Source organism: Megalops cyprinoides, chromosome 5, assembly GCF_013368585.1.
Source record: "Megalops cyprinoides isolate fMegCyp1 chromosome 5, fMegCyp1.pri, whole genome shotgun sequence".
Classification (NCBI taxonomy): domain Eukaryota; kingdom Metazoa; phylum Chordata; class Actinopteri; order Elopiformes; family Megalopidae; genus Megalops; species Megalops cyprinoides.
The window spans coordinates 30,965,302-30,982,668 of record NC_050587.1 but is presented as its reverse complement, the minus strand read 5'-3'; positions in this window follow the sequence as shown (position 1 = coordinate 30,982,668).

Below are 17,367 nucleotides of genomic sequence, written 5' to 3'. Positions count from 1 at the left end.
CACAATGCAGAAACAGGCTTCACACCTCTGTCTGTGCTGTGTACAATGGTTGGATGACACACTGACTTTTTTCATGGAAAATACTCTTCCTGGAAGTGGTACTGTACACATACAGTGTAGAATATTTCTATATATTATGTCTACGTATTATGGAATATTAATATTAATAATGATATAACTTAATATACTGGTACATGACAGTATGTTATATGATGGCACATATAGAAGTGGCAGCAATTTATAGGATGTTGTAACATATGTAGTACATATATCATTAATTTATCCCTTACATTTTCATGTAATAGGGTACCATTCTGAACTAAATTTTGTACAAAATAAACCAGCTACATGAACTGAATAGGAATCAGATCTGATGTTTTTAAAGGATGCTATCTTTTCCACGGGGAGAAAACATTGACTTTGCTTATCTGCGACTTCCTGTTTAACTTCGGCCCAGATGCAATTTTCCGATTGCTGTCCAAACACTGCATAAGTTAAAATAGAAAGTAAATAAGGGTGTTGTAAGAAAGCCCCGCTGACGGTAATTGTAGACACACTGCGCTGTTCTCTGTTTGAACTCAGTATTAGTTTTGATTAACTTATATTCCAACAACAACAACAAAGCTAAAGATTAGAGATCGAAAATGTTGCAGTTTTGTGCTTAGCACAAACACCCACCATCAAACGCAATCAGTCACTTTGTAGAACAAATGTGAGATCCACAAAAGTAGCTTCTGTTCAATCAAAAATCAATATCTATTGTCCCATACTACAGGAACTGATTTTAAGAAATCGTTGGTTATCTGTCATCATACAGAATATTATGCAGTAAAGACCTGCATAAATTTGTTACTAAAAGTAAAGGGCAAATTACATTGTGGATAAACTAATTTAGGACCTTCGTCTGACTGGCAGCATCATGAATTATCATATAAGGGTTTATGAATGTATGTATTCATGAACAGCAAGCCTTCTTTCCATCTTTCCAACCAGTGTCACCCCACCCCCCATTTCAACTCTAGTGATGACATGGTTTGAGTGAATTCCATTTGCAGTTTGCTGAAAGACATGTCCAGGAATGGTAGCATACTCCTTCCAGGCCAAATATGCTTGGCAGATGAAATACAAGGACCCATAGTGGTGAAGTTCAGGGGGCTTGGGTACGACGTCATCCCTGAGTCCGTACTGTGAACTTGTCACTTCAGCTTCCTGAGGGTACCAAAGCCACATCCTGCAGCGGTTGTGCCGGACACAGGTCACTCCCACCCCCCCCACCCCCCAAACACGGGTTACCTTGGCAGTCTGGTGGATCACATGATTTAATGAGACCTCTCCACAGGACATGGTACTTTATGGATTGATTATTGTCTGACCGTTGTCTGATTACTGTCTGATAAGGCACTGATTTCTTAAATCACCTCAAATGTTACATTAAATACTTTTTAGTATGTTTCAGGGTAGGGTGATATATTTGAAAACACATTGCATGATATAATTTTTTTCAACAGATGTATTGCATCAGATCTATTCTACATATCATATGTTAAATAAATATATAAAACACATTCTTATGTTTTTCAAGGGCAAGGGTAATACCTTGTACCTTATTTTAGCAATGCATGTGGCTTGAATGGATTTCATTTTCACAGACAACCCCACTGATCTACTTCACAAAACCTCACAAACCTTTGCATCGAAATTAATGCAACTCCTTCTGAAGTAAATGAAAACGATGCCACTTGAATTAATTAATTTTTTTTTCAGAGACAGAATGTTCCCAATTATGGCTGCTCAAAACACAAAGCACTCTCATTATACAAAAAAAAAAAAAAAAACAAATGCCCGTCTGTATTTGAACTGGTCTGTTCGATAATTAAAAGCTGAATTCAAAACCGCGCTCGCTTTGACTTGTGCTGGTTCTTCAGGGCCGATCATTTCGGGCTGCGAGCAGGGCCTGCGTAAATGTCTGCGATGGGTTTCCTCCCGGGATTTCTTGCTGAGAAACGGTGAAGCAGATGGCTTCCTCGGACACTCCTATTTCCTGTTTCCTCGTGTTTATCACGCTTTGAGGGAAGGATGCTTTCCACATCCTTCATCCCTCCCAGCTGCCTCCCCCACCTCCCCACACCTCCCCCACCTCCCCACGCCCCTTCCAGCAGGCTGAGGGGGCCAGCGCTGAGGGGTGTGGTCACCCCTCTGAGCAAGGACAAGGGGTTGGACCTCGCGCTAGCTCGCCAGCAGGGTCAGGACCTCTTGTGCTAGAGGAAGCTCAGGCTGGTGCAGATCACACTTCCAGGGGTCTGATTGCGGGGCAACGGCCACGTTCCCATCTGCAAGGATGAAGGCTGCGGGTAATTAAAAAGACATCCCCCCCCTCCTCCAAGGACGTGCGCTGCGGCCTCACCTCTGCATCCAGGAGGGGCCCGCCCCAAAAGTCAGCATCCTGGCGCATTCTCCGCGAGCTTAATCTGGGTCGCCCCTCTTTGCCAAAAAGGCCAGCCAATCAGAGTGCTCAGAAAATGCGAACTAAGTCTAATGCTAAAACTAAAGCAGAAAAAGAACTGGCACCTTAAAAACTGTTACAATCTGAAACTTTACACTTTAAATCCTTACACACAAAAGATTAAGTGAGCAGATGGTGAGAGCAAGAGGAAAAATTGACATTTCTGCAGTATATTCCGTGCCTTTAATTATTAGGTGCATAGTACCTCAAACACCTAAAGCATTTTAGCAACATTATTAAGGGAACAGTGGGTTCTTGGAAATATACTCACCGCTTTACAAAATTTAATAAACTCCATTGCTTTAGTGTATGTATCAGCTTTCTCTGGAAACTCTAATTAAGTTCCATTGCCATGAATAATGAATAAGTAAGATTTTTTTCCCTGTCTGGGTATTTCATGGTCTGTAGTTCTTGACATAACTCCTTTCCAGAACCATTTATCATTAAGTGAGTTTTAATGATAATGTCTGAACTGAAAACCAACATTTAATTCTTGGAAGGAATTAATTAATACAATTAATTGAACATGGCCTAAAATATTAACTTTTCATCATAGTCTTAAATGTCTATCTGTGGTACTACGCATAAAATATGTTTGTTTAAAGAAAAGCTTCTTTAACCCAAATTAGTTCCCTTAGACATGTGTGGCATTTGAAACTCTTCCTGAGTAAGAGTAACACGTTCCTGGAAGAAATAGTAGCCATTCTTGGGAAAACCTAGCAATGTCCCTGTCAAGGAATGTTTGCACTGAATAAGTAATCTCTAATGGGCACTGATATATAGGTGGCCAGTGTTTAATATCTTCTGCTCTAGCTAAACTGAGGTTTATAACAACACATCAACACTGGCTGTTAGTGCAGTGTTTCAGTTTGGGTTCTGCTGAGCCTGTTCCCCATCACTGTCCCTGCTCACATATATTTGCAGCTGATGTGGCACAAGGTGCACTCAATAGGGGGCGCTGTTCCTTCACTCAAATCTGCTCACTGCTGTGGCTTGAAGCAAAGACCAATCATTTGTTGATGTATCAAACAACAAACACCGCATTCGGGTGTGCTGCTGGGGGGGGGGGGGGGTCACCTGTGTGAGTAATTTGTGAAAATGACTAATCTTTGTGATCTTGAAGAAGCCTGTCCATCCTACGTCAATGAACAGGTGAAGCACGCCTGGAGATGATTATTTAAGACAGTAGTCAGAGAAACGGCAGTTGCAGAGGGAAACTTGAAACAGTACATTGTCTGGGAAAAGAAAACAGGACTGCATACCAGGCAAGTCCTTTCTAAAACAGCAGATCGCATTCCAAGTTAAGGACAACAGAAACATCATTTTAAAAAGGATACACAGAAAAGAAGCATCAGTAAATCAATTTAAAGTAATGTTTCAACATGTATTTTTAACTGCAGTTTGAAATTCTTTCATGTTTCCTGAAAAGAAAAGAGCACTGCGCTGCAAGCCCCGGGGAATGTGTTGAATGGGATGTAGCAGGCCCACACCAATCACTTGTCCCTCACAAGATTGATTTGTAAACCCTTTATCATCCACCCAAACGCTTTCCCTCGGTTTTCCTTTGTCTGGTAGAACTACCCAAGATGCCTTTCAAAGAGACGCTCTGTGTGGATTGGACTACAGACACCTGGAAGTGCTGGAGAACTCCTTTCTTTGGAGAATGACACAAAGTGAGTCATGAGATCAACGTGTGACAGGAACACTGCTGCTCTTTGCTAATTAATATTCATTCCTGTTCAACAGCGTTCAGCTGGAGGTGGGGAAGGCGTTTTGACAGGGAATGGTGATCCCGGCACTGGGATTTAACTGCTGTTCGCCATGCTTTTACACCACTCCACGCTTGCCTGCTGTCTTGCCGAAACCCCCCCCCCCCCCCCACACACACACCCTCGTGGGCACGTCCTGAGAACTCGTTCCGAAGGCGAGTGTGATCCTGAGAAAACTGGCGATTACAAAACCTGGCATGTCATTGCTGTTCTCGTAACCGGCGGGGGGAAAGATGACAGAATGTTGCTGTAAATGACAAAGCTTTTGTTTTCGGTTGGCCGGACTTCCAAGTAGTTCAAAGCACAATATGAAACACTGGGAAACATTACAGCCACAATGTCCCTTCATAGACCAAAAACAGATATAATCAAGTGATCAGAGGCACCCTGCTATGTCACTTTGTCAGGCGGAGCCCTTCCACTGAAGTTCATTTTCAATTACAGTTTTTTGGGGGGTGAAAAAGTAAAAAAATTTCATGCACCACTTTGACATGCATGTCAAATGATAACTGTACGTTCAGTTAATTAACGCTTTTCCAGAAAACGGCCCCAGGAGCCCTCAAAGCGTGTGGGAATCGGAAGTGAAGGTGTGTTCCCTCTTCCCTTGGCCACCCTTCCAGAGTGACTGCCTTGCTCAGGGCTGGCTGAATAGAGGCGTGGCCACATGGTGACATCACTTTTTATTGGCAGTTAAACAATGGCCGCCCTTCTGTGACCCTGGCAGTGCTACATTCCAAACATTCTTATTAAGAATGCTCAGTGGCCAATTGTATTGCTTTTAAGATGCAGCTCATACAGTACTGAGCTATTCTACTTTCCCTTCTCTGAGCTCTCCCCAAGCTCAACAGCAGAATTACTGCAGATAAGGGTTCTTGTGCTTACCAAGTGATTAAGGTGCTTGTGCTTGCATTCTATTTAACATTATGACTTTTGACACTACCATGGAGCCTAACTTTCCCAAGGAACATTCATTTGGAGATGTGGATTATTTCTCTGCAAAAAGAGCAGTCTTGCTTTTACGCTTAATCAGTGTGGGTGGCCCTACGATCGGGAGCGTGTGATTAGGTTCAAAGTGCCTTATGTTCCCTCATGTTCAAATGGAACTCCATCAAAATTATAAAAGTTTGGAAAGTTATATACCCATACACTTATCATTTCACCACACACTGCGTATGGAGAAGCCGCTCTGGGGGATTCTGGTGGCTCCCTCCCAGGGAAGTCATCTTTTGGTCTACCACTGTGGTTCTCTTTGATGGGCAGTAGTGTTCATGAGAGGGCACTGAGCCCAACAATTTGGGCTTGGAGATCCACATATATTTTTTGTGGAGCTCTTCAAGTGGTGCAGCCCGGTTCTTGTGAAGGTCGTTCTCATGTTAAATGTTTACCCTTTGCAAAAGGGCTCCCAGGGATTTTTTCCTTTGTATCTTGAGCTTTCAAGGATGAAGTCTTCAGCATTTCAGAAATGAACCTGAAAAGTGTTCAGATGGATATGCCAAAAACAGACAAAGTTAACCACCCTAACATGGCTGATTTTCAATGTCGAGTGTCCAAGGAAGCGCTTTCCCAAGGTTGTTATTTTCTTATCAAACTACATGATATATCTTTCAAAGCATGTCTCTCCAGGCAGACTGTGATGTTGTCCAGTATACAACATCTTCCCTTTTTGACCAAAACTCTGGGCATGTGCATGGAGTGAAACCTGTCATTACATGTGTTAGCCATGCTCCTAATGCGTGCCTGTATGGGGTGGCAGCGTAGCATAGTGGTAAGGAGCAGGACTCATGCTGAAACACTATAGCTGTACCCTTGGGTAAGGTACTTAACACAGAATTGCCTCAGTAAATATCCAGTAAATAAATGGATAACATGTAAAGATTCTAACCTATGTAAGTCGCTTTGGATAAGATGTAATGTAACGTGCTCTCTGTGCTACCCGTCACTATGCCCGAGCTGCGGCAGCTGGCAGGCCAGGTTTCAGGCTGCTTCCTGATCAGAGAGCAGGTCACAGTGCTCACAGTGTCATTCTCCTCGGGCAGGCTTGTGAGCTCATTTCGCCCAGGCCCGGATTGGATTTCAAAGTGGCTGACTTCGCGTGAGGTGTTTGCGCGGTCATTCCAGGGGAGGCGATTTCGTTAGCTCTCAACGTGGAGAAGAAGCAAACGTGCGTGCAGAGGTATGGCGGCTCCCCAGGATTTCCTTCGACAGAAGAATGACCGTTTCTCAGCGCAGGGGGGTCCTTCTGAAACCAGTAAATCTGAGATGCTGTGTTTTAGTTCAAATGCATTATTTTGTATTATTTAAGTACATGTCCGCTTGATATCCAGAACCTTTTGTGCTGTTTGCAAGTAGATTACGCTAATCCTCTATAATTCTTTTCAATACATAATTAAAAATTCATAAAAAGGGTGAATCTTTCACTAAAAATGACATTTTTGTTAATTTTCCTTTTGAAATCCATTCATGTGTCGGATACATTTCAATGACCTTGAATGGGTGCGTGCCTCAAAGTGTTGACGTCGCCTTGTGCCGTGCTTGCTATGGTGCAGAATAAGGTATATTATTTTGGCATCTCAGCTCAAAATGACTCTGGTACTGTATTTTCCTCTGTAGGTTTCAGCAAACTGTGTCTTGCAGCCACACAATTAAACTCTTGAATAAAGACATTCCACAGCAGGAGACATGGAGAGAAAATAACATAACTATACTTATGGGTAACTAACACAATCACATGCCATTTCAGAATCCAGAATTCAGGTTAGGCAGGACATTTAAGTCAAAGCCCCTAAAAAGCACTTAAAATATAATCATTTCAAAAAAGAAATTCTTCCAACTCACAGAACTACAGGAAACATATATTGTGATACCCCTACAATGAAGAGGTGCACCAGTTTGGGATGACCAGATATGGACATGAAAGAGTGTTTATTCCTCACCTTTGATATACATGATAATGTAATGAATTCTGAATTTCTGAATTGCCGTTCCCCTTAAAACGTTGCCCGCTGATTGCTTCTGCTCATCACATTCACCCCTTCTCAGCATACGATTGTCTTGTTCTGTTAATTCATCTGTGCCGCTAATTAGCTGAATCTCACTTATCCTCCTTCACCCCCCAGTGCGAGGACCGCAGCTGCCCAGACAACACCTGAAGCGTCGTCGCTCTGAAAACACGGGGTCACGTTTCCCGCTGACTAAACACACGCGAAAATATAGAGAAAAATAATCAAGCCCTTTGTGTAAAATTTCCTCGTGCGCCTGTTTACCGAGTGTGTCGGTGAAAGGGGACCACTCATGAACAGGTGTTCGCTGTGTGTTCAAGCTCGGCCATGTTTACAGCCCCCGTTCACACAATGATGTTTTGCGGCCTTACCGTGTTTGCTACGTAACGTTTGGCGCGCTTGCCCTCGAAGGACCAGCTTTGTTTTGCTTTTTTTTTATTTTTATGGGAGAGCGTTTGAATGCTGAGAAAGGAGCGAGGCAGGAAGTCCAGGCCGGCCCATCTTTTCAGCTGAGGCAGCGAGAGCGCTAAACAATGGTGCGAAGCCAAAACTGTCCTCCCATGAAAGTGGAAAACAACACACCCTCAGGAAACTCGCGTTACCTGTGTAAACTACTGATTCATCGCAGGGGCAAAAGGAAAAACAGGCAGAGGCAATGAAGCCGAGCTGACTGTGCTGTGCTCAAACAGCCAGCCCATGTTTAAAAGCAACTCACACCCACATGATTAAAAAAAACACAGTCCAAAATGGAAGTTATGTTGTAAGTTCTGTATCTACTACATGCATAAATTCACATGAATAGTTTAAAATATATGCATTTTTAAGATATTTTCTACAAATAACATAGCGATGACTCATGTATTTTCTCAAATATACAATTCATTTTCACATGAACGAAAATATGCTACATGCACTTTATAATTTTGTGTCTGTAAATGATTTACATGGAAAAGGGAACATCTGTACTACAAAAATCATGGAAAATACTCTTTGTCTCATGAATGCATTGAATTATGAAAACTATATGATTATATATATAAAAAATATATAACATGGGTATCATGAGGGTGCAATGGTACACTTACTCAGCCTTTATTTCAAAGTGACATTGAAACTGACATTTTCTGCAGCCCTTACAGCATTTTTGAGACTGTTGCATTCCTCTTCCATCATGATAATGATTGACTGATGCGTAGCTTTAAGAGCATGAATTATGTTACAGATTCACTGTGGAATGCCAGATAAAGAAAAATTGCTTTCGAAAATGCACACGGGCTGCAAACCAGCATCTGTAAAACACAGTGGCAAGATGACAGAGCGCAGCTTTTGTTGACTCACCGGGGACGGTCAAAATTGTTGACGGAAATTGTTTTCTGACAGCGTGCATTAGAAGTGAATGAAAGAGGCGGCCCCTTTGTACCCACTGTAGCGTGTTATTTCGTCCCTTTTGGCTGTGAACACTTGTTCATTACGTGGCAGCAGCCCCCATTTCAACCACTTTGTGATGTAACACATTCACAGGCACAACAAACAGCAGCATTTCCACAGACACATACTTTGGGGAGCTGCAAACTACTTGTGGTGATGCACAATGAAATTATCGAATAGGCTGTATCAATCATTTATACAAGGATATATCATGCACATTAAGAGTGTAAAGTTATTACGGTACATGGTAGACTATTATAATAATACATGGTAAAGTGTATTATTAGTGAATTAAGTGTATTAGTAACTGCAGGGACTTTGTTAGAGATGGGACCAAATTTTGGTTTGTATAACATATATTCAACATATCCAAGTATCATTAAGAGCAGTACAATTACTCCCAGCCCCCCCTCCCCCCTCCCCCCTCCACCCACACACACACACACACACACACACACACCCTGCGTTGTCAAGAACAATACCTCCAAAGCCAACTTAACCAGGAAACATGACGTGAGAATGGGAAGCAGAGAGAGGAAGTTACCTCAACTCTCCAGCTTTGTCAACAACCTCCTAAATATTAGCTAATTACAATACCCCAGTGGCACACTTACCAATGACTAAGATGGCCCTTTTGTGACTGTTGTGACCCCCACCCTGCCATGAAGTGCAGCTACTTATTTCAGTTTTTTAAAACAGCATGGGGTGCTGTAATGCAGTACAGCACACAAAATGTGTCACAGACTTTTACAAAAACAAGTGAAATGTCTGTAATACCAACTTGATTGACAGAAACAAACATCTTGACAATTATGCGCTACTAACGCCTACAGGTGTCATATTTTGAGGTGTTTGCTTTCTAGAGTAGCCCGTTTTATTGTGTTTAATCATTTTCCTCACACTTGAGGCAAGTTCGGTAAGTGAGGCAAGTTTTTGCCTTCTGCATTAGCAGATCCACCCTTTGTTGTGTCCTCACGTTCCTCCACAGCGGATCACATCTAAGGAAGTCTGACAGCTGCAGAGATGAGGAACTCTGGCGGAGCAGACAGAGAGCAGAGGGAGACCGTGGGGGTTGACAGGAGGCACAGCAGCAGGACTGGAGGGATGCTAGATTCTTATCGGGGCTGGGTGGTAATTGGATTTTGGTCCTTACCCGATGTGCTGGCAGGCGGGGGGGGGGGTGTTGGTGAGAGTGTTTGTGCATGTTGGTGGGGGGGTGCAGGGTGAAAGGTGAAGTTACTGCGTACTTGGCTCTACAGTAAGTACATGACAGCGCACGCTGGACAGTCAAAGGTCAAAGTGGAGCTTCTTCGCCTCTGACTGACAGTTCAATATCAGCATATTAAAGCAAGCCTGCCCTTCCATTGTACTGACAGATAATTGATGAGGTGTCACTTCAAGCTCCACCAATGACATCAGCATGCCCTCCAAAGTGTTGGGTGTCGTGCCGAGTAAATGCTTATGAGGATGACAGAACGGCAGTGAGGATTGACCGGGCGATTTGCTTGGTTGTGATTGGTCGAGCTCTTTCATGAAAATTCAAGCGGTAAACGCATCCGCTGGGGTTGTGTCCTCGGAGGCCCATGTGGGGGGGGGGGGGGGGGAGTTTGGGCCGTGGTAAGAGCGAAAAAGGGGGTTTGTTTATCTGACTTCACATCTTCTGCGCCATGTAATTTTCTGCATGCCAAATTACAGAACTGACTGGAACAGCTGCTGGGTGGAAGAGCGGGGAGACAGGCAATGCTCCCTTTCACTATCTGCAGCCTGACGAAAACAAAGCAACTGAAGACATGGAGGGAGACTGCAGCTCAGAACATCATATTACATTTGCTTAGCAGACACTCTAATCCAGAGAGACTTACAGACTTCACAAATCATCCAATTTTTACAGCTGTACATTTACTGAGCTTTAGTACTTTAGTGCCCAGTGCTAAAGCAGAATCGCCCTACCCAGGAATCCCACAGTCACCCTTTAGGTAATGAGGCCTTTTTTGCGCTATACATCACTGATGTTTGGTTAGAATCGTAAACGCTTTGTGCATGCTTGATAGTTGTCATTACGCATGAACGGCAGAAATGTGTCTTTAATGCCATAGGCAGTTCTGGCTACAAATGCTCATTTGTTCACTTTTGAGAACTCACCTCTATCTTCGCATATTTGTCAAAGAGTGAAAGGCTTTGCACAGTGCTGATCACCAGCTCAGTTTCTATAGATAAGACTAATTAGCTAAGTTTAGTTTACCAATACTACTAAAGCAGCCAAGCACACAATATGAACATGAAGTGAACAATGAACAATAAGTGTGCACAAACCTACAGGGATGTCTGCACATATCCACTTCTGCTGAATTAATCACATGAATGCAGCACAAACAAGAGAAGCATAATCTGTGATCAAAAGACTCATATGGAGACAAAATGAAATACAGTCATGGGAAATATTATTATCTATAGATGAGGTGCAAGCGAATTGGGTTCAGTGTGTCTTGACACTCTGAGTTGTCCAGTGAGAAAATGACAGCAAGGGAAAGTGTTAATTTGGACCACTGAGCTGGTGTGTGCTTCCCATGGTGTTCATTTTTTGAAAATTTTTGTCATTCTTGCAGATGAATTTAAAAAGATTCTAGCTCTAATATGCATGTCCATTATTCATGTGTAGTGGTAATGAAGAGGTAAAATGGTGATAGGTTTTCAGAGAATGGCTCTAAATGCCCCTAAGGGCAGGGGCTGCTTTTTACACGCATAATATTACTGTCAATTTCTGTGAGAGCTTTGACATACCTAACCTTGGATTTCAGATAATGGCATTCCACCACACTCTTGTAAATGAAATGAAGAGATAATTGGTGTATTAACACCTTATTGCGCTTTTAGAAATGAATGGAAATGTATGTTTTATCTTTGATTGCCAAGAGGCCGATTCCCAAGATGTATCACTAGCAATTAAGATGTGTGAGATAAAAAATGCCATTTGTCTTTGTGTTGGAAATTAGAGCCCTTGTTCTAGTTATGATACTGACATTTTGTCAACTCAGCCAAGTGATCTCAGTGCCGTGTTATTCAAATTCAAGCATACTATCATTGACGATATTCTATATTACCACAAGATATGCATTCCTGCATTCTCTCTGTCCTCTGCCTTGGACTGATGCTTTGCTCTGCCAAATGTGGATGTGCAAGTTTTAGATCACATCCCTTCAGGAATGTTCATAACATCACATTACTTTATTGTGCTCTTATCCAGAGGGACTTAAGTAGGTTACAGTTTTTTTGACATGTTATCCATTTATACAGCTGGCTATTTATTGAGGCAGTTGTGGGTTAAGTACCTTGCCCAAGGGTACAAAGGCTGTGCCCCAGCAAGGAATCAAACAACCTTTTAGCAACCTTTTAGTCACAAACCCTGCTCCTTACCTGCTATGCTACACTGCTGTGCAAACCAGCAAAACAGGACAGTTAAGGCCTCAAAAACGGCAGCGCCAGAACCTTCATTGCAAAACACGTCAAACTGACTTTCTGGTCAACATATACAATAATATGTGACATTAGGCACAGCTGCACTTGTAATCTAAAACGGCATCCCCACAGAGTTGCTGAAACACAGTGACATGGCTGCAACATAACAGAAGTGTCACTCCCACATGGTGTATTAGCTGGACTTCCACCTCTCCCACTAACGTCGCATCTTCGGCTTTTCGGTGACTAATGAGAAGCTGGGTGTGTTCACGGGAAACAGCATCTTTGATGTTGCATAATGCCCCTCGACTCTGTGAGGCACATGAGAATGTTGCCATGGAGATGGATGAATGAGACTGAGTGGAACGAACTCAAGTGAAATTCATAAGTGCAGCTGTGCTACATGACGCCAAAGCTGTTGACATAGCAACGTGTCATTCCGACATTTCAACACCATACATCAACAGAGATAAAGTCGAAAAGTAAAAGTATGGAAATGGCTGTTTTTGTGCTTCAGTGCCTCTTCATTTTACAGCCAATATTGGTAAGGCTTTGTTGGCACAGAATCAATAACAAAGAGGTTCCCCAAATGAAAAAGGAAAATTCAATTTCTAATATTCCAACAACTGTTCATTATGCAAATCATGCATTCAGTAAATTGATTTTATTCTTCTCCATTATAATGCTTAAATTCATTTTCGGGCTGCCTGATATGCCTGGCTGTAAAAAAAAAAAAAAAGGAAAAAAGAAAAAATCACACTACCCCATACAACTGTGAAGTGACTTCACAAAAATTACACTGTGGTGGAGGAGCCTGCTCTCTGGCAAGCTATCCATCCAGGCTGGCATAATCCGGAGCCAAAGCTGGCTGACCCGATACTTTATGATTGCTTTTTCTGTTGCATTAGTTGCCACCAGAGCTATATTACAGAACTGTTACACTAAATACTGGCATCTGCCCAGACTGATACAATGGTCTGTCACTATTTCTAACCCTCCATTACTGTGTCCAAATATCTTTATTCCACTCTAGTGGAGGGCACTGGACAAATTCTATTGCCAGACCAGCACTGGAATCGGCATCCATCTGGCTGTAATCAGGTGGTGGTTGTGATTGTGCTGTTGTACACAAATTTCACTTAAAATGGCTTAGTTGTGGCTTTTTTAAGGTGTAAGACTTAAAAAAGGAGAGAAGCAATCAATTGAAGTGGCCCTCATTAGCTAAGTGATAAACCAAGGCGTAACAGATACTAGAGTCTACATCTGTTTCTTTCCCCCGTCAGGATTGTACAATTAAGAGTTGAGTTGAGGCAGCGATTTGAGTGTGCAATGTCCCGCTGGAAGGGGACAAATGTTCTACAGCATTTTATAATATGAATATTGTGAACATCCTGCATTTTAATTGGAGTTACTGGGTGCGATGTTTGGAAAAAAAAGTCTTTAAGATTTTAGTGTCTCATTCTCAGCAAAAAACAATTTGCAAAAGGTTTTCCAGGTTTTTCACAGGTTTTACCATACACATACACTGTTGTGAGCAAAGTTTTTGGCAGTGATAGTCAAATCATGAAGAGTAATATTTTCCCAAAGTTTTGCAAATTGTGAGGTGAGGTAAGGTATTTCACAGTATCACGTGGGTGCGTCCTGAGGATGTTTGCGAATTGGCCAGAGCAGGGCCATGCACCTTAGAAACGTGAATGTCTTGTGATACCTTGTGAAAGCTCAGGTGTCCTGCCGCGATGTATCAGCTCGCAGTTCAAAGGTGACCGCCTCAGGACTCTTTGTGCACCAGCCGCTCCCGCCTTGTGGCCACCCTGCTGGGAAGAGCAGCAGCGAAACACACAGACCCGGGTGAGGTCATGTTCACCCCCGACACCCAGGATTCCCTTTCAAGGCCCGCTTATCCAATTTCCCAGCTGCCTGGCGGGGCGGCCGTATTTCTGTCAGGCCGCGGTAACTCACAGATGCTGAGCGAGGGCAGCTTGCGCAGTGCCGCTATCGTGTTACGTTTTCGACGGATCCAGGACGGGCCGAAGATGAAAAAGGCCCCGGTGTGGCTCTCTGGACCGCAGCGGGATTTCAAAGGGGGATCCGATTTTTATGGTGCACGTCCCTTCGGTGGGGCTTTGCGTGCTTTGTGCGGAATAACGCCCCACACCCTTAATGTTCGCACTTTGTATTACTACTGTGATTGGCTGCGAAGCGCCCTTATCAAGCGGTTTCGTCACACTCTCTCAGACGAAGACCGTTTTCGCTCCAGAGCATAACGGTTTCCGCTGAGCTGCCGCCTGCCGTCTGGCTTATTGTCTGGCGGAGAGGTAGGTGGCGAGGATTTCAGACGACAAAAACTCCCATTCAGGGGAAACAGAGGGCCACTGAGCGCAGCCGATCTGTTTGAAATACAGGAATGCAGACAGGCCGCTCCGTGTGTGTGCAATGCTAATGGCTTTGGCCTTTTCACACTGTTACTCTGCCATCTTTCCTCTCTTGCTTCATGGGCATCGATCCGACTCACTTCCATATCTAATTCAAAACAGCAAAGAGGAGTTGTTCATATCGTGCATCCATTTTTCAGATACCCCTCTCTGAGGTGATTTACTGTGCCTGATGACCCATTTAAGCAGTGGAATTTTTACTAAGGCAGCTGAGGTCTAGCGCAACAGCGCAGCAGCAACAACAACGTCCCACTGGGGGTTCACGCCTACTGCTCTCAGACAGGCCGGTGCACTAACCACTACCTCTACATTGCTATACCTTATTACATTGATATTCATGTACCGTGCTTATCTTGAAAGCCATTAATGTTGAGACAATTATATACAGCTTTGTCAATGATGTCTGGCTGAGTACATTAATATTCCTGGTCGAACATATCCATCTCTGGAGACCTTGGATCAACAGCTTATTTATTAATCGTTGATTACGGTTAAGTCAACAGCAGTGCCTTCAAACCGAAGGCTGCACCTTCTCTGTAAAATCTAGAACAAAGTTCATCATTGCATTGTCTTCAAACTGGACTAACAGACTAAGCAAGGTATTGAACAGGAAGGTGATTAATATGGTCCCGGGATATCCGCCAGACTTTTCAAAAAAAACAAACAAAGGTGGATCAATGCGTTCTCTCTTAAAGCACCCAAGTGCATGTGTTATGTGTTTACCAGAGAGGTGCGTTGCAGTTCCACCTGGTTAGGCTTTGACAGCTTCACACTTAACAAAATCTATCCTTCCTTCCTCCTACCCATCTTCCCACCCAGCAAGAACTGTCCATTCTTGATATTCCCAGAAAGCATTTAGCATTTGTTTACATTTTATTTATTTATTAAATTTATTTATATCTGGGACCATGTACAAAATACATTAATCACAAAAAAGAGGAAGGATGCTTTGTACCAGATTTAGCTACTAGCTAATTTCCATCTGCAGTCCCTGGGCAGGTGAAGGAAACAATAAAGCACAAAACAAAACCTAACATCACCACTACAAATAGGCCAACATCCTATTCATACCCACACAGGCACACGCAGACACACACACGCACACACACACGCAGACACACACACACACACACACACACACACACACACACACACAATAACTCACTTCATAGGAATAAACACATTACAGAATATAGATACCAAAATATTACATACATATAACAATATTAGATAGAACAAATCTTCTAGCTGGCTCTGAAAGTAAACACTTAACAAAGTTTCATGCTCAGGTAATTGACACTTACTCTTAAGTAAGACTAGTAAATTAAGCTAAATCCACACGCAGGGGTTCTATGGTCCCTCACAGTCTGATATCCTGTGCATTCGAGGCTTATTGTGGGCTTAAATAGTTATTTGTCGGAATCCTTTGGAGAAAGGTATGATTCATATAGTATTTTAATAATGAATACTAGAGCACTGTAAATGTGGATTATGGCTAAGCAGCTCTCGTGTGACGTATATGTTTCCTGTGCCACCTTGATGATTAATGCACATAAATACAGTATTTAATTTGCTGATTGTTGTTAGGTGTGTGTACCTGGTTGATTCTCAGTTGCAGAAACAAGTATGCATAATGTTCAATGTATCCAGTGCACATTGTGAACTTGCATTTTGTGAATCAATCTCGCATAATTGTAATATTTTGCCTATTTTGTAAATTTCAGTATGTGGATATTTGCTAGACAGGCAATTTACAAAGTCCATTTATGACTAACTGTAGCACTTATGACAACTCAGTTTTGCATAAACAAATATCCTCACAGCATGTGTAATTTTCAAAGTAGCCAGTACACATTGTGAACTTGCATTCTGCAAATCAATCTCACATAATTGTAGCGTTTCTTCCATTTTGTAAATTTCAGTGTCTGGATATTTGCTAGGCAGGCAATTTTCAAGAGGCATGTACGACAACAAAGGGGTGTTAAAGTCTGCCTTGAAAATTCTCACATTGTTTGATTACTTTCTGAGTGCTACAGGCTGCTGGAATCATAGATTGGGTTAAACAAATGAATTTACCTAGATTAGTACTTAATGTATTGTCCATTTGTATGTTGGATATTTACAGATGCAATTTAGATCGAGATCACTGCTCCTGGGATGCTCTACAGCAGCTTCCTGTGAAGGATTTTGACCCCACAACCTCCTGATTTCCTAACCACAGAAAACACCATTTTAAAGATGCGCATGGAAAATAACCATAGGTTGCAGGTGATGCAATGTATGTAACTTGGTCTGAAGGTGTTTTAAGACACAGGAAGTAGAGTAGCGTGTTCCTTATGGACCAATGAAAAGGCAGGTTTGCTAAAGTGACCTCATACTGGTGTTTGCATGGGGAATTGCAGCTGAACATTACGTGGTGTTGCCTGAGGTGTTGAAGAAGTGTCACATGCATTATTCGCATAACAGTTAGAATATTAGGAATTCCACGGGAGGGAGGTAGTATCGGTTTAAACAAGGACGGAATGAATGGTAGCAGATGAGCGTTTAAAGGCAGTGGCGGTCATTGAGACCTTGGGAGATTCAGCTATGAATGTTCGGCTGAACTGGAATCTCACAGTCCATGGAGCAAATCTGGTTTGTACAGAAGAATGACTTTTTAAAATGAAAAATGTTAATTAGCCTATCTCCTTGTCTGTCTCTATAGCCCTCCCTCAGCGTGAGACCTCTGTCATCATTAGTATGCTGATCTAATACCGGCAGTCCGATCCATATTCTTCCAG